The 19,241-nt window shown below is 35.8% G+C and overlaps 1 protein-coding gene across 17 annotated transcripts in view; it reads right to left on the reverse strand.

Annotated features, from left to right (window-relative positions):
• SATB1 (SATB homeobox 1) overlaps nucleotides 1-19,241 on the reverse strand; it is a 186,222-nt gene that overhangs the window by 87,545 nt on the left and 79,436 nt on the right. The gene's annotated exons all lie outside the window — the stretch shown is intronic.

Below are 19,241 nucleotides of genomic sequence, written 5' to 3' on the forward strand. Positions count from 1 at the left end.
ACAATTTAGGTAGCCCAGAAGAAAACCTGAGCTAAATTCTTAATTGCTTAATTAGTCTGTTTTACTGACTTTTTATTTAATATAAAATTTCATATTTGATATTTGTATGTATAATTTGTATTTATTTAAACATGAAAAATGCTAGAATATTATATAAGTTTCAATTCATAGTAGATTCTCCATAGTTGATGAATTCTTGCTCTATTTAGTTATGAGGTTTACCATTTATGATTAAAAATATTTTCCAACTGAAGCATTTCAGACAAAAGAAATGCTAAGATCAAATTCAATTGTTTCAGCAACAGTGGAATAAGTTTCAATTTCAAAATGTTAAGAAATCAAGATATTTTGCACTTTACTACCAATAACCTCTGACAATCAAGGAAATAGCTTCTGAATATCCAAAATTCTTACATTCTTTTTTAGGAAACACCCTCAAATGCTTTACTTTGTAATTATGGAATGCTGGAGCTACTCATATTTTACCCTATGATAGTTAATTACTTCACAAAATCAAATTTATTTATTTTCAAATTTAGAACGTACTTCACCACTAGATACTAAAGATCAAGATTTTGGGTTTTGATATGGGTTAAGAGTTTAGTGTAATTATCATCGTTTAAAGATATAGATTTAGCTGTAATCCAAATCCCTAAATATTTTACCCTTTTTACTACAATCATATTTGTTAACATTTCTAATTGTTTTATCTGACTTCCTAAGATATTTTTGGTTATCATTTGAGTTTTACTTTTACTGATTATCATACGCAAATGCTTGGACTTTATAATGTTCCATTTTTATCTTTAATCCCTTTATTTCATTATCTTCTCTTATTTTACTTAGCAATGTTTCAAATGTCAAGATAAACAAGAGGGGAGAGAGTGTCCAGCCTTGTCTCATGTCTTTTTGTATTTCAAATTTGTCCGTTTGTTCTCCGTTAATAACAATTTTGGCCATTTGATTAGAATATATAGTCTATCAGTCTTGTAGCCGTTCTGGGGGAAGGAGGGATCGCTGCTTAGTAGCAATTCCTTCTTCTGGCTCCATAAGCTCAACTCAAGGCACTGGTGATGAGTGTAACTCTGGCCCTGGGCTCAGGCTGCTGCTACTCAATGCCAGGTCGGTGGTAAATAAAGACTAAGGGGCTTAGAAGAGTTGCCTTTATCATGGTCAGATCATTTTCTACTGCGGCTCGACTTCCTGGCTCCAATCCTTCCCCGCAGGAAGGCGGAACCGATTAGGAAGTTCCACCCCAGATGCCTGATGGACCCAGAGGGCTTTCAGAGGGTGCTTGGGGTTATTCCAGATACACTCGTCCACAGTTTGGCAGAGTCTCTTGCTGAGGCCTGGAACAAGGCTGCAGCGGAGGCTCTTGACCGGATTGCGCAGGTGCGACCCCTCTGCGGCACTAGACCCCGTAGAGCTCCATGGTTCAACGAGGAGCTCCGGGAGTTGAAAAGCCAGAAGAGACGTCTAGAGAAGGGATGGAGGAAGAGTAAGTCCGAATCCGACCGAACAGTTGTAAGAGCTCATATTAAGACTTACAAAGTGGCGCTCAAGGTGGCAAGATGCGCCGTATCATGCTGCCTTGATTGCATCAGCGGAATCTCACCTGGCCGCTCTGTTTAGGATGACCCACTCCCTTCTCAACCAGGGGGGAGTTGGGGAGCCCTTGCAGAGTAGTGCCAAGGATTTTAACACATTTTTCGCTGATAAAATCTTTCGGATCTGGGTGGATCTCGACTCTGATTGGATATCAGAGTCGACTGACAATGAGTCAGTCGAGGTGACTGGGGCCCATACTAGTCCACCTGTCTGGGAAAGTTTGATCTGGTGACACCTGATGAAGCGGACAAGGCCATTGGAGCTGTGAGCTCCGCCACCTGCTTACTGGATCCAGAAGATTGTCAACGTTTCTTTGGGGAGGGGGTCCTTTCTGGCTCCATACAAGGAGGCACTTGTGCGCCCCCTCCTCAAGAAGCCTTCCCTGGACCCAGCCGTCCTTAATAACTATCATCCAGTCTCCAACCTTCCCTTTATGGGGAAGAATGTTGAGAAGGTGGGGGCGCTCCAGCTCCAGCGGTCGTTGGAAGAAGCAACAGTCGGGTTTCAGGCCCGGTTACAGCATGGAAACTGCTTTGGTCGTGTTGATGGATGATCTCTGGCGGGCCCTGGACAGGGGTTTATCCTCTGTCCTGGTGCTTCTTGTCCTCTCAGCAGCTTTCGATACCATTGACCATGGTATCCTTCTGCGCCGGTTGGAGGGGTTGGGAGTGGGAGGCACTGTTCTTCAGTGGTTCTCCTCCTATCTCTCCGGTCGATCACAGTCGGTGTTAGTGAGGGGTCAGAGGTTGACCTCTCGGTCTCTCTCTTGTGAGGTGCCTCAGGGGTCGGTCCTCTCCCCCGCTACTCAATATCTACATGAAACCGCTGGGTGAGATCATCCAAGGGCATGGGTGAGGTATCATCAGTATGCCGATGATACCCAGCTGTACATCTCCACCCCATGTCCAGTCAACAAAGCAGTGGAAGTGATGTGCCGGTGTCTGGATGCTGTTGGGGTCTGGATGGGTGTCAACAGACTCAAACTCAACTCTGATAACACGGAGTGGTTTTGGGTTTTGCCTCCCAAGGACAATTCTATCTGTCCGTCCATCACCCTGGGGGGGGGGGAATTATTGACCCCCTCAGAGAGGGTCCGCAACTTGGGCGTCCTCCTCGATCCACAGCTCACATTAGACAAACATCTTTCAGCTGTGGCGAGAGGGGCGTTTTCCCAGGTTCACCTGGTGCACCAGTTGCGGCCCTATCTGGACCAGGAGTCACTGCTCACAGTCACTCATGCCCCCATCACCTTGAGGCTCGACTACTGTAACACTCTCTACATGGAGCTACCTTTGAAGAGTGTTCGGAAACTTCAGATCGTGCAGAATGCAGCTGCGAGAGCAATCATGGGTTTCCCTAGGTATGCCCATGTTACACCAACACTCTGCAATCTGCATTGGTTGCCGATCAGTTTCAAGTCACAACTCAAAAGTGTTGGTTATGACCTATAAAGCCCTTCATGGCACTGGACCAGAATATCTGCGAGACCGCCTTCTGCCACACGAATCCCAGCGGCCTTCATGGCACTGGACCAGAATATCTGCTGCACGAATCCCAGTTGACCTTCTCTGAGTTCCATCGACTAAACAATGTCAGCTGGCGGTACCCAGGGAAAAAGCCTTCTCTGTGGCAGCCACAACCCTCTGGAACCAGCTCCCCCCGGAGATCAGGACTGCCCCCACCCTCCTTGCCTTTCGTAAACTTCTTAAAACCCACCTCTGCCATCAGGCATGGGGGAACTGAGACATCTCCCCTTGCCTATGTAGTTTTATGTATGAAATGTTTGTGTGTATGTTTTTCTATAAGGGGTTTTTTAGGCTTTTAATGTAAAATTGTTATTTTAGACTTAATATTAGATTTGTCATTATATACTGTTTTATCACTGCTGTGAGCCGCCACGAGTCTGCGGAAAGGGGTGGCATACAAATCTAATAAATAATAATAATAATAATAATAATAATAATAATAATAATATAAAAAAACAGCAAATCATGGAATACAGAATCAAAATTCAATACTTGATAAAATTCTTTTGGGTCAAGGGTAAAAAAGCAATTACGAGTACATATAAAGTATTATTAGAATATAAGATGGTAGAAGAAATAGTTAAAGGAAACATGATCAGCTGGGCAAGGAACATTGGCCACAACATACAAGTAGATCAATGGGAAAAAATATGGCAGGAAAACTACAAAATGACCAAACTACAATGTATAAAGAAAACATAATCAAAATGTTTTATAGACGGCATTTACTACCTGCAAGGCTAGCAAAAATGTATACGAATCTCAAACAAATTTATTTATTTATTTATTTATTTATTTATTTATTTATTTATTTACTTATTTATTTATTTATTTATTTATTGGATTTGTATGCCGCTCCTCTCCCTTGTTGGGAGATGTGGTCATAAAAACGGAACTTATTTCCACATGTGGTGGACATGTGCCCTAATTTAAAAAATCTGGCTTAAAACACAAATTTGGATAAAAGAAATGATACAACAAAAGTTAGAATTGAAACCGGAAATATTTTTACTCGGCATCTGGAAAAACCAATGAAGAAAGAACACTACTATTTAATTCAACATATAATAATAGAAACATAGAAACATAGAAACATAGAAGTCTGACGGCAGAAAAAGACCCCATGGTCCATCTAGTCTGCCCTTATACTATTTTCTGTATTTTATCTTAGGATGGATATATGTTTATCCCAGGCATGTTTAAATTCAGTTACTGTGGATTTATCTACCACGTCTGCTGGAAGTTTGTTCCAAGGATCTACTACTCTTTCAGTAAAATAATATTTTCTCATGTTGCTTTTGATCTTTCCCCCAACTAACCTCAGATTGTGTCCCCTTGTTCTTGTGTTCACTTTCCTATTAAAAACACTTCCTTCCTGGACCTTATTTAACCCTTTAATATATTTAAATGTTTCGATCATGTCCCCCCTTTTCCTTCTGTCCTCCAGACTATACAGATTGAGTTCATTAAGTCTTTCCTGATACGTTTTATATTTAAGACCTTCCACCATTCTTGTAGCCCATCTTTGGACCCGTTCAATTTTGTCAATATCTTTTTGTAGGTGAGGTCTCCAGAACTGAACACAGTATTCCAAATGTGGTCTCACCATCACTCTATATAGCGGGATCATAATCTCCCTCTTCCTGCTTGTTATACCTCTAGCTATGCAGCCAAGCATCCTACTTGCTTTCCCTACTGCCTGACTGCACTGTTCACCCATTTTGAGACTGTCAGAAATCACTACGCCTAAATCCTTTTCTTTTGAAGTATTTGCTAACACAGAACTGCCAATACAATAGTCAGATTGAGGATTCCTTTTCCCCAAGTGCATTATTTTACATTTGGAAACATTAAACTGCAGTTTCCATTGCTTTGACCATTTATCTAGTAAAGCTAAATCATTTACCATATTGCCGACGCCTCCAGGAATATCAACCCTATTGCACACTTTAGAGTCATCGGCAAATAGGCAAACCTTCCCTACCAGACCTTCCCCTATGTCACTCACAAACATATTAAAAAGAATAGGACCCAGAACAGACCCTTGTGGCACACCGCTTGTAACCTGACTCTGCTCAGAATACTCGCCATTCACAACAACCCTCTGGTGTCTATGCTTCAGCCAGCTGCAAATCCATTGAACTATCCAGGGATTAAGTCCAATCTTCACTAATTTATCTATCAGCTCTTTATGTGGAACCGTATCAAAGGCTTTGCTGAAGTCCAGGTAGGCAATATCCACGGCACCACCTTCATCCAACACCTTTGTGACATAGTCAAAGAAACCATTGAGATTAGTCTGACATGATTTGCCTTCAGTAAAGCCATGCTGATTTGGGTCCAATAATTTATTGTTTTTTAGGTGCTGATTTATCCTCTTTTTCAGTAGAGTCTAGCAATAACATAGTACAATATTGGAAACAGGAAACAATACCAAACGAAAGAAGCTTGATTAAAAAAATTATTGATTGTGCAGAAGCAGATAAGATGACAATGGAGCTCAAGGATTATGAAATATGGAGAGAATTTTACGAATGGCTTGACAAAAGGGGAAAAAGGAAGCTGTACAAAAGATTAATGAATAAGTTTAAAAGGGTTTTAAAAATATTAGATTTACTTAAGAATTTTGTAATAACTGATCATATTTGAGAGTAGATAGGGAAAAAAGGATTGAAGAATACAGAATACTTGAAATTTGGTTATACTTATGACTGAATAATATCCGCTGGTAGTATTCACCGTATGATAAACTGATGTGTTTAAACTAAGCTGTCAATAAGAGTATTTTTTCTTTTTCTGTTTCTATTTTAGGTATTAATGTTATCAGGGCTTCAGACCAAAATGTTGGGATTACTGCATCCTAAATTATCTTATTAAAAATCTCTAACATATTTATAGTATAGATATTACTATCCAATTTATAAAGCTCTGCTGGTATCACGTCTGGCCCTGTCGCTTTAACTTTCTCATTTTGTAGGTCTTTTTGCAGTTCAGTTTCTGCATTCTTTAACTTTCTCTAATTGTATATATTTATCTCTTTTTTTCCTTGCTCCTTTTAGCGACATATGAAATGGTCAACCCTTGAATATAGGCCTTAGCTGTATCCCACAAATTTTGTGGAGTTGTTTCCGCATTTTTATTAATTTTAAAGAAAATTTCTAATTCTCTTTCTAACATTTCTATATATTGTTTTTCTTTTAATATATTTCAGTTCATTGCCCATCTAATTTATTTTCTGGTTCCCTCCCATATCATTACAACTGGATTATGATCTGCCCAACTATTAGTTTCTATTTTGATTTGTTTTAAATTATTACCCATATGTGTGGACACCCAAGCCATATCAATTCTAGTCCAAATCTTATGTGGATTAAAGTAGTAAGTATATTGTTTTAATGAGGAACGTCATTCTTGCCAGATGTCTTTTAATTATCATTCTTCATTCATTTTCCAAAATGTTTTTGGTAAAACTGGGGTTTTTAAAATCATTTTTCTTCTCTGAGTAATCATTTATGCCATTTGTAATTGTGTTAAAGTCACCTATTAATATTATATTATCAATCTCTAATTCGATTATTTTCCCGTGTAGTTTTTTTTAAATAAAATTCCCTTTGGTTCTCATATGGTGCATACATAGATATGATGATGAGGGGTTTGTGCTCTATTTCGAGCTGGACTATTAATATCCTGCCATCTTGGTCACTATACAATTGTTCAGGATTTATAGTTTTGTCTATATATACTGCTAATCTTCTTTTCTTTTGGTCAGCTAGAGAGGTATATACTCTACCTAAATTTGGATTCTCTAGTAATTTTTAAATCTTTTTTATGTGTACAGTATTTTTATGTGAATTTTTAAATCTTTTGATGAGTTTTGCAAATACTGTATCTGATTTCCTTTTGGGAGGGTTATTTAATCTGTTTACATTAATGGATATTATTTTTTTACGTCTTCCAAGATGTCTACTTATAGTATCTCTTGGTGTATATGGGCTTTGTGTTGATTCTTGTACTTGTTTCTTCTTTGTTTCTTTTTGTCGTTCTTCCACTAATTCCTCTTCCTCCTGGCTAGGATCTTCTAGATCTTCTTTGCTTCCTTTACTTTCCTTGCTTATTCACTTTTTAACTGCCCTGCTTAACAACAAAAATTATCATAACTTGAGAACTATCTGTACAAATTTCTGCTACCTCTCTATCTCCAAAATTATATGCTTTAAATCTTTGGAAGAAGATTTGGGGGTTTGGAAGAACAAGGATTGCATTTCACTACTGGAAAATACTGTCTTATATGTCTTGCTGTATATTTTATTGAACCACTGTGCAATTGTTCCCAAATCACATAGTTTGTTTCATGATTTAAACACTTCCAAATCTTACTTTCTATAATCCAAGCCAGATTCTTTATGTCCATTAAATATTTGAAAAATGTTTAGATACTAGTCATGTGGCACAGAAGTCAAAACTTTTCAATTAAATTTGTCCATTTGTATTAAAATATCTATGCATGTCAGAATTAAACCCATCTTTATAGAAAATATTCCTCTGTTCAGATAGTAAAATATAATTTGTATCTTAATTTATGTTATTACTCAATGTTTGTTCAGATTTACAATCATTTTTGTTTAATTGCAATAACATTAGGTTTTTAAACTTAACAGAAAACATGATGCATTTGAATACATGCTTGTAGGTTGTATATTTGGCTCACACTAGTGAGAAATATATTTTCTGCATAAGAGCCTTTTCTAAGCTACTTTCAGACAGACCAATATAATCTTAATACATTTTACTTAGATAGTGATTTGAAGTTTAAAATTTACCTCACTTTGATATTCTACTGCTTATCTAATGTGTTTAGACTTTGCCTTTGTGTGAAACAAGGAAATTTATTTTCCCTTGCAGTTATTCATCATAACCACATTATAAAATTGAATTTTTTACAAATCATCATAGAGAAATGATTTTAAAAATATTAAGTGGTTCCAATTCCTAATTACAAATTCTTCAAAATGAGAGAATTAAAGCACAGTTTTTTGGCTCCCAGTTTGTCTGATCTTTAAATATAATCACTACAGTATTTCAGAAAGATTTTTATCAGCTTCATGGAATTTCAAAGCTTTCCAAAGAAAACTATGATGTGATGAAACTTTCCCTTACCCCCAAATACCAATATGCTTAACATCACTGTATGCTATCTGCATTGCAGTGGATTGAAATCTCATATCCAGGTGGAACATTATTTTCAAACTCCACCCGCATATCTGGAGTCCTGCCAAGGAACATATAAGCAGACACATTTATCTTTGTCACTTATTAGCAAGAGGAGAGCTGTCATAATAGTGTAATAGAACCTTTTTTAACTTTTATTCAAACAGTAATATGGATAGTGAGTTTTTCTTAAATTACTCTATAAAGAATTATATGAACACAGTAACAATTTCTGTTATACTTAAGAAGGCAAATTTTCCTCTACCACGTAATTTGCAGAACTCAAATTCAATAAAACATTACAAGATGGTCCATTACTGTTATCATTTTTAATAATCTATCTTCATCCTTCATTTTACTGGAAAATAAACAGTGCACCAAATGTGAAATGAAAAAAAAGGAGGAGGAAAGAAATTAACACCAAACTTGGTAACCTAGATAGGACTTTACTATGGTTTTAAATTCATTGCTGACTTCACCCATAATGGCCTTTTCCTCAAATATGAAAAGGTCATTATATAACAAGTGGAACAGACATTAAGAAACACAAGGAGCTTAATTCAATTATTATAATAATTATAAGTTTCATTATATATCACTGATAATGTAATGTAAAAATATTTGTATTTTTAAAATACACCTGCCTGAATATTATGTTTAAAATCTCTAGTATAATAGCCATGCAGGTAATTCTCATTTAGCAACTGTCTGGTTAGTGACTGTTTGTTTGTTTGTTTATTGGATTTATATGCCACCCTTCTCCAAAGACTGTTATAGTTACAATAGTGATGAAAAAGTAATTCTACAACCAATGACTGCATTCATGCGCTTTGCAGTTCTGCAAAGCTGAGAAAAGCTGAAATATGACCATAAGCACAATCATAGTTTCATTTAGCAACTTATTTACTTTAATTGTGATTGCTAAACAAAGATTAACAATACAGCAATTAAAAAATTCAGTATAACCTTATGATATTGCTTATAACAGCAAAAGAAATTGATCCTATCTCAATAATAATCACTCTAGCCAAGATTAAAGACAAATAAATCTAATAAATAAATAAAATAAAATTGGAAATTGTTAATTTTAATTATAGGTACTTACAACCATTTGTTTAATGAACATTCAGTGTTACAATAGCACCGAAAAAAGTAACAAAAAAAGCACCCTGGCCGACGAATGTTATGTATGGTTGTTATTTGAATGGGTATGATTGATTTTTAATATAGTTAATGATTTTTGAATAGTTTATTTAATTTTACTTAATTGTATTTGGCGTATTGTATTTTATTGTTCTTTTTATATGTTGTAAGCCACCCCGAGTTCTTGGAGAGGGGTGGCATATAAATTCAATCAATCAATCAATCAATCAACCAAGCAACCAACAAACATATGACTGTTTTTCACACTTATAACCATTGCATGATCAAAATTGATCATGATCTAAATTAGAATACTTGACAAAGTCAATAGGGAAGCCAGATTCACTTAATAATCCATGGTACTAATTTAACAACTGCAGTGGTTCATTTAAATGTGGCAAGAAAGCTCATAAAATGGGATAAAACTCATTCAACAACTATTTTGCTTAGCAACAAAAATTTTGGACATAATCGGGCTCATAAGTACAAGACTGTATAGTATTAAAATCAAACTGTGCAGTCATTTGTTATTGATTTTTTTTACTAGCAAAATGGCTGTACAATTATGGCTGCAAACTTATCCATGTTTATTGATAAATAAGTTCTAAGCATTCAATGAAATCTTAAGATTATTAATTACACTTAATGCAGGCCTGTCAAACTAGCAGCCCATGGCCAAATGGTCATATGCTGGCCACACTCCCCTCCAGGTCCACAAAGGCAAAAAATGTCACAATACATCATGTGACACATTGAATCTGACATCATGACGTAACAACAACAACAACAACAGAGTTGGAAGAAACTTGGAGGTCTTCTAGTCCAACCCCTGCTTAGGCAGGAAACCCTACAGTACTTCAGACAGATGGTTATGCAACATCTGAAAAACTTCCAATGTTGGAGCATTCACAACTTCTGGAGGCAAGCTGTTCCACTGATTAATTGTTCTAACTGTCAGGAAATTTCTCCTTAGTTCTAAGTTCTAATTCTCTCCTTGTTGAGTTTCCACCGATTGCTTCTTGTTCTATCCCCCTCAGGTGCTTTGGAGAATAGATTTGACTCCTTCTTCTTTGTGGCAACCCTGAGATATTGGAATACTGCTATCATGTCTCCCCTGGTCCTTCTTTTCATTAAACTAGCCATGCCCAATTCCAGCAACTGTTCCTTATGTTTTAGCCTCCAGTCCCCTAATCATTTTTGCTGCTCTTCTCTGCATTCTTTCTAGAGTCTCAACATCGTTTTTGTATTGTGGCGACGAAAACTAAATGCAGTATTCCAAGTGTGGCTTACCAAGGCCTTCTAAAGTGGTATTAACACTTCACGTGATCTTGATTCTATCCTTCTGTTAATGCAGCTTAGAACTGTGTTGGTTTTCTTAGCAGCTGCTGCACACTTCTGACTCATATTTAAATGATTGTCCACTAGGATTCCAATAGCCCTCTCACAGTTACTACTGTTCAGCAATGTACCACATATATTGCACCTGTGCATTTTGTTTTTCTTGTCTAAATGTAGAACCTTACTTTTTTCACCATTGAATTTCATTTTGTTAGATAGTGCTCACTGTTCAAGTTTGTCAAATCCTTCACTATTTTGTGCCTATCTTCTGGAGTGTTGGCTATTCCTGTCGGTTTGGTGTCATCTGCAAATTTGATGAGTTCCCCATCTATCCCCTCGTCTAAATCATTGATGAAGATGTTGAAGAGTATTAGGCCTAAAACAGAGCCTTTGGGTACTTCACTGCATACATCCCTCCATGTAGAAATAGTTCCATTGAGCACTACACATTGAGTGGGATTAGTTAGCCAGTTTTAAATCCATGTAGTAGAGTTGCTATCCATTCCACATTTTTCTACTTTATTTAGTAGTAGGTTATGATCTACTTTGTCAAAAGCCTTACTGAAGTCCAAGTAAACCACATCAACAGCATTCCTCTAATCCACTAATGTTGTCACTTTGTCAAAGAATGCAATAAGATTAGTCTGGCATGATTAATTGATCTTATCATAAAGTAGCGCCACACACAATTTATCAGTGAAATAGGTGTCAAACTCCCAAATTCCCAAGAACAAAGTGAAGATAACTTTAGTGCATATCATGAACCCCCTACGCTTAAATATGTCACAGTTCAGTGTATTCAATTTAATAAAAGTTCAGCAAATTTAATATGGAAATTATTCCAATATTTCAGTGAAAAAAAGTCACAGAATCAAGAGCAATCACAAATATTTTCAATGTATTCTTTTATAATGGTCAGAATGATTGAAGAGTCACATTCAATTTTTCAGTTTAAAAGCTTAAATTGCTGAACTTTGCTAATAAAATCTGAATTATAAAAATCAAGCAACTGTTTGCATTTGTTTCATTTATTCATGAATATTTATTTATTTATTTATTGGATTTGTATGCCGCCCCTCTCCAGAGACTCGGGGCGGCTAACAGCGACAATAAAACAGTGTACAATAGTAATTTGGTATTGATGATTAAATATGTTTTATTTATTCATGAATCACATTTATATAGCATTTATATCTCATTGAAGGTAACTCTGGATGCATACAATAATAAATAAAAAACAAAAACAGGAATTTTAAAAAATAAAATATAAAAAATAGTAATACATATCTTAAAAACCCAAAATATAATCAAAGTAAAGAGAGAAACAAAAAAATGACCTCCTCAATCATGAAGTCATCTGTCCAAGTATCCAGTTCCATATTAGCCTTAAGCCTGGTCACACAATCTTATCTTGAGGGTTTTTTAGAATTCAAAGTGATTTGGCCCATCTAATTTCACGGGGAAGGATGTTCTACATGGCAGGCATTACAGCAGAGAAGCCACATTTCCTGGGAACTACCAAATGTAAATTATTGACCAATGGCACATAGCATAGCATGCCTTCTCTACAAGATCCGATAAGGCAGGTTGATGTAAGTGGTAAGAAGTGATTCATTCGATAAAGCGCTTTACAGATTAAAATCAGGACATTGAATTGGACCCAGAAGAAAATGTAACATGCACTGTTCTAGAAGTGCACATAACCATTGATGGAAGGAGTTCAGAGAAAAGCAACAAAGCCGCCCCGAGTCTGTGAGCCGCCCCGAGTCTGCGGAGAGGGGCGGCATACAAATCTGATTAATAAATAATAAAATAATAAACAAAGATAATTAGGTAACTGAGGAGAGGGGCGGGGTCAATGGCTGCAGTAACACAGAGCTGCCCTCGATCTCTAGAGGGTAGCTCTGAATCCCCACCGTCCGGGGGTCTCGGTTCTGATGCACCGGACCCGATCCTCCCTGGAGGGGAGGTGACGTAGGGGATGCTATTGGGGGCCTGGTAGGGGGTTGGCAAACCCCCGCCAGGTGAACCGACCTGATTTTGCGCCAGCGGTGGTGCGAGGCCAGCCAGGCAGCCATGTCTGTGCCGGCACCAGCCATGGGAGACAATGCAATGCTGGCGATTGAAGAAGACCGGTAACATCTGGAAAGGGAATAAAAAAACAAGCATTGGCATGGTGAAGAAACTTTAAGCGGTGTGCTGGTGAGTTTGGAATGCTAAGGAAGCTAATTGGATCTGTTCAAAAATCGGTTATGATCATGACTAGAGAAGCCGGAAATAGATCACAGAGCCTGCTCGTGAATAGGGGCATGCAGCGAGAGTATGGATTAGCAAAAGTGCCTAATCAACATTCTTCTTTTGAAGAGCTTTAAAGGGTGTTAAAGATGGAGTTTGGATCAGATCAGATTTGGTGTTTATTTGGATTATGGTGTATTTTTGCTTTCCCTTCGAAATTGTCCCTTTTGCCTTTGATGAAGTGACATGTCATCTTGAGGCTGTTGTGTGGCTTTGGGAGCTGATTTTCCATCTTGGAATTGCGATTTTGGATTCGGGAAGTAAATGCAATGAGAAGATTTGAGTAAGATTTGAATAACAATGGGAAGATTTGAATAACATTATCACAGATAGGAATGGGAAAGATCTGCAGAGCAACCAAGCAAGAACTTTTTCTAACTTTTCTAGCTTTTCTAACAGAATAAGTTAACATATACTTTTGGACATTTTACATTAAATTTAATTTCTACAGTATCATCTTAAGCAAAGAAGAAGAAAAGACGGTATTTTTAGAAGAAAGGAATCTGTTAGAATCATGGTTATATCTGTTAGAATCAAGGGCATATTACTTCATAAGAGGCATTATATTCTTAAATGTTTAACTCTATTAAAATTATTGAATTTATTAACAGGCTTATATATGGAAAAAAAACCCTCTGGATATGTAATCTACTTGATAATAATATGGATTTTGATAGTATTAACATCAGGAGGGAAAAGAGTGTTTTGAAAGGATTCTATGTTTTTTATATCTTTTTTAAAAATTAGGATAAGATGGTGATTATATGAAATTCATTATGCACAGCCTAAAAAGGGGGGGGGGGTATAATTTTAGAGGGAATGTACTTTGTTTTGGAGAATATCTGGTTTGAGGAAAGGGGAATTACTTAATAAGTAAAAAGCTTTTTATGTTTTATATGATACTGGTTATAATGAGGCTTTGACAGACTGTATTTTTTTCTTTTTATAAATTTTTTATTAGACCTTTTTTTTAAAAAAATAATATTTGGGAAAATTTAAATTTAGATCTAGAACTTAGGATATAAAAGAAACACATGTTTATATGGAAATACATGATATGAATGGAGAGGAGGAGAGAAGTATGCTAAGCGATGGCAAGAATATAAGAAAATGATCTTAAACTTTAGGAACAGCTAATTGATTCTATAAGATTTTTATAAGATATAACGTGTATGAAGTATTAAAAATGAATTAAGAATGGAATGAATTTATCTAGATAAGAAATGAACTGATTCTTGGAATAAGTTATTTTCTAAGGGAAAAAAATTATATACAAAGCAATTTTAAAAGTTTGCAAAAATTGAAAATGTTTCATGGAGAAAAATTTAATATTTGGGAAAATTTAAAATTAAATCTAGAACTTAGGATTTATCAGAAGCACATGTGTATATGGAAATATATGGATTTGATGGCAAGAATATAAGAAACAGGTATTGAAAATGGAATTAATAATGAATTAATGGAATGAATTTACTCCGCGGCTCTTCTGGCAAGATGACAGCCGGGCGGCGGGGCTTCTCGGCGGCCTCCCAAACCCGAACCCGAACTTTTGCCTTTTAATGAAAATATGTTATTTACTTTATAGGGCATAAAAAATTTAGCTGGACATACAGCACTATATTTATAATTAGATCCCGGTTGGATATTGGAGGGCTTTCTTCCTTCCCTTTAAATTTTTTTTTATGAACAATGCTGGAGAAATTACCTTAGATATTTAAATTTCAGACAATCTGGATCACAAAATTGGAAGAGCATATTATTAATTTTTGAAAGGTTATAAGTTGGGTCAGGATTAGGGAAGGGGAATTTTCTTTTTTATTCACTGGGACCAACAACTTAGATTAGGGCATGATGATTCCGCTGGGTTTGCAGCAATAAAACTAGACTAGGGCACGATGATTCAGCTGGGTATGCAGCTTTATATATAAAAGTTGACGCCAGTGGGCTATCAAGGAAATTTCTTTCTTTTCTTTTCTTTGTTCGGGTTGGAGGATTCTGTTGGGTATGTTCTTTTTTATAAAGCAATTTTAAAACTTTGCAAATTTTGGAAAATGCTATAAGAAGTCAATGAAAAGAAGAGAAAGTTCTTCTTTGCTCTTTCCTCCTCTTCTTTCTTTTTTTGTTTTGCGCTTCCCCCCCCTAGCTTTCTTTTTTTATTCTGTTGCGTCTTTACACCTATATTTATTTTATCTATTTAGTGTAATTTTCTATTCTCTGTCTTACGTTTTTTTTATTTCTTAATTTCTTTAGACTTAATTTCATTTTATTTTTTATAGATTTAATTTTATTTTGATTCTATTCTTTTCATTTTTAATTTTTTATATAAAGCAATTAGTAATTAGGTTGGTAATTGGATTAATTAGGCAATATTTGGTGATATTATTGGGTTTATTTTTTCCCTTTGGCTACGCTACTATAAGAATTTTTCAAATGTTTTTTTAAGGGTATTTTATTAATAGGTGTTAACTATTTGTAAAGGGTATTGATTATATATGAAAATTGATATGGAAGCGATTAGGAGAGATTTGAAACATTTCAGCCTATTCAATGTGAGATACTAGAATTCGGAACAGCTTAAATGGGGTCTTAGCTAATAGTATATTTCTATAGCATTAAAAAATTTGGCAGCTATTTTTAATCAGATATCAAAAGTGAAAGTGGTAGCATTGTATTCTATAACTTCCTTAAATTGATTTATTGTAAAACAATTTGATGTTGTTATTATAATTTTTATTGTACTGTGATTGGAGAGAAAAAAATAAAAAAATTCTTTGCCGAGAAAAAGATAATTAGGTGACTGCAAACTAACACATATGACAACATAAAGCTGGATAAGAGGGCCCAAACTAAAACCACACAATCTTTTATAAAACATTTATAAATGTTATATTTTATTCATTATGTTCAAGCCCAAATTTCATACTAGAATAAAAATTATAGATATACTGATGTGGCACATCATGGTTTTGTAATGAGATGCTAGAAAACTTCTGGAGAAGGTAGAGAAACATAGCTATTTGATGTTCTTAACTATTGAGTACTGTCTCATGACTTGTGAAATCTGAAATGCATAAAAACCGTACTCGAATGGAAGGCAGTTTTTAAAATAAACATCTTCCTTTTTAAATAAAAAATAAAAAAATAAAATAAAACCACACAGTCTTGCCAGGGTTCAGCTGAAGCTTGTTGTTTCCTATTGAGACCTTCACAGCTTCCAGTTACTAGATAAGACATTGTTTAATTCATTAGGTTATAGATGTACAATTAGTTATAATCAACATAATCTCACATTCTGGTGACAGATGCACTTATCCAAAAGGAGAAATCACTGAATCTTGTGGCATATCACCTATAAAAGCCAAGGGCAGAACCTCTCCTCACCATTCATCAATTTGAATCAACCCCAAAGAAATAAGCGAATCAGCACAATATCGTGCCCAAAAGATACCATCGTCAATGTTGTCAAAAATCACAAAATATCATGAAGAGCAAGGATTGCTCTTAACCTTATTCTTCCCATACAAATGTTCATCCAAAAGCATAAGCATATTTCTATCCCATATCAAAGTCTGAACCCTGACTGAAAAGTGTCCTGATAATCTTCTTCTATCATGGCCCTCTGAACCTGTTGCACTACAAATGCACACTTTCCAAAATGGAAAGTGTGATATTTAGAAGACAATTGTCCAAAATATTGGGATTCAGTGCCTTCTTTAGGTGGGGATGACTTCTTTAATGGTATAGGACAGTGATGGTGAATCTTTTCAGCACTGAAAAGGTTCCAAAAAACAACAAGTGCCGAAAAGTTTGCATCGAACCATCACACATGCATGCACTCATTGTGCACACACTCTGGAAAAGCCGGACTTCCAGGTTCTAGAATGCATGCCCAACAGTCAGCTGGCCAACGCAAATGTGTAGGCCAGTTTTTGGCATTGCCATGTGCACATTTTGCATTCCAGAAAAGCTGAACCTTTGAGTTCTGGCATGCATGTGCACCCAACAATCAGCTGGCCAGTGTACATTCACACACCAGTGTGTGTCCATTGCTGCACATGCAAAGGACAGTTGATTGTTTTATGTGCGTGTGCACTAGTAGCCCATAATACAAACAGGCAAGGCCTTGTGTGTCAGAAAACATGACTTCCTGTGTCACTTTGGGCACCATCATGGGTATAGGAACAATGCTTCATTCAAAAATGGAATTAACCACTGCAATGACTTTTCTCAGGCTGCTTTAACAAGCTGGGGAGGGAGGGGTCTTGGTTCTAAAAAGCAGGTGGCTATACACATAGTTTTTGAAGACCCAATCAACTTTTCAGGACTAAACATTCAAACCATTCCCGGATAACTGGGCAAAACTCTTCCCTAGACATCTCCTCCGGACTGTGACAAGATATAACAATATAACAGCAAATGAATCCAAGCAACTTCATCTGATAAATACACAACAACTCCAACTATTGTCCCAAGAAGCTTGATTAATTTTATAAAGAAAAAAATATGTTTACGTTATGCAAAATAAATTATAAAAGATAGAGGAGGTTCAAATAGCAATACTTGAACTTGAAAGTTAAATTAAACAGACCTGGACTTACATCCTTACTCCCTAGCAAAACTACAGGACTTATAAGAAGAACATAAGTATATAATATTGATATTGTGTTTCTTGAATAATTATTCCTTTCTTCTTGATCTCTCCCTGACTCTTTTTTCCCCCTTCTTCTGTGCACTGCTAGTTCTAAAAGAAACCTGATTTGAAACATATGCATTGTTAACAAACCTTGGTCCCCTGCTCTATTTTAATTAGCTGAATTAAAATATCACCTCCTTTTTGTTTTTTACTTCCCCTAAAACAATTTCTTCCACTCCTTTTTATTAATTTTATTAATTTTTTCCTCTTTCTTCTCTCCCTCTCCTTTTTCCTTTTCATAAATTTTCTTTTTCATGCTCTCTTTTATTTTTTATGAATAGCTAATATTTTTCCTTTCTTTTATTTACTTTGTCCTCCTACTAGATTATTCATTTCTAACTTTTACTTTTTACTTATTTTTTTTTTAAAATTTTTTACACCTGCTCTTCTTGGCATTGCATATTTAGAGTTTTAAAAATCACAATAATTCTGTTGGTAATTGTTGGTAATTGAATTATATTTTAAGGGAAATTGTCAAAAATAGTTTGACAGATTTGGAATTTATAGGAATTCTTTTCCTTTTACTACATACAATTGGAAATTAACTTAAACCAATTTAAATTTTAAAGAGTGGATTCAAATTAGACAATGTCAAATACTTCAACCTTTGTCAAAACGGTCAAAAAACAAACTACAGCAACAATTCCCTCTCCACAAGGGTCACCGCACCCTTCTCCGTAGCACCAGGTGTTAACCATGTCTACAAAGGACAAAGACAAAGAAAAAACAATGCAGTCCAATTTTGCAACACTACAAGAAACTTTGAACACTTTGAAGGACTTTATGTTTAAATCTCAAGAGGAAGCCACCCAACAAAGAGAGGCCATAAAAGAGGATGCAACACAACAAAGAGAAGCTATAAAAGCAGACCTGGCGGAATTTAAAATGGAGATGGCCCAACTGAAAGTTGATATGGGTGAGATGAAAGACCAGATAAAGGAGATTCAACAAACATTACAAGAAAGTGACGACCGAGTCAAAAAAGTCGAAGAGAAATCTGACAAAAATGAAAAAATAATGGACTACCTTGAAGGGAGAGCTGATGCAAGATACAGAAGATATGACGAATCAATCACTCAGTTGGTGATGCAACGAGCTTTGTATGGACTTCGATTTCAGAATATAAAAGAGGAAAAAGATGAAGATTTAAAAATGACTATGGCTGAAACTATTGGAGGAATACTCCAAGAGGATCCCACAGCACTACTGAAAGAAATCGATGAAGTATACAGAATCTCGAATAGCTACATCCGTCGTCATAACCTCCCAAGAGAGATACACATTAAATTCACAAGAAAAGCTCTGCGAGATGACATACTTCACTGGTCAAGAAATGCCAAACTCCAACATCAAGGAGTTGAAATAAAAATACTAAAACAAGTTCCAAGAAGTGTCAGAGAAAGCAGAAGAGATTACCACTTTCTAACCCG

Source organism: Erythrolamprus reginae, chromosome Z (assembly GCF_031021105.1).
Source record: "Erythrolamprus reginae isolate rEryReg1 chromosome Z, rEryReg1.hap1, whole genome shotgun sequence".
Taxonomy (NCBI): Eukaryota; Metazoa; Chordata; class Lepidosauria; order Squamata; family Dipsadidae; genus Erythrolamprus; species Erythrolamprus reginae.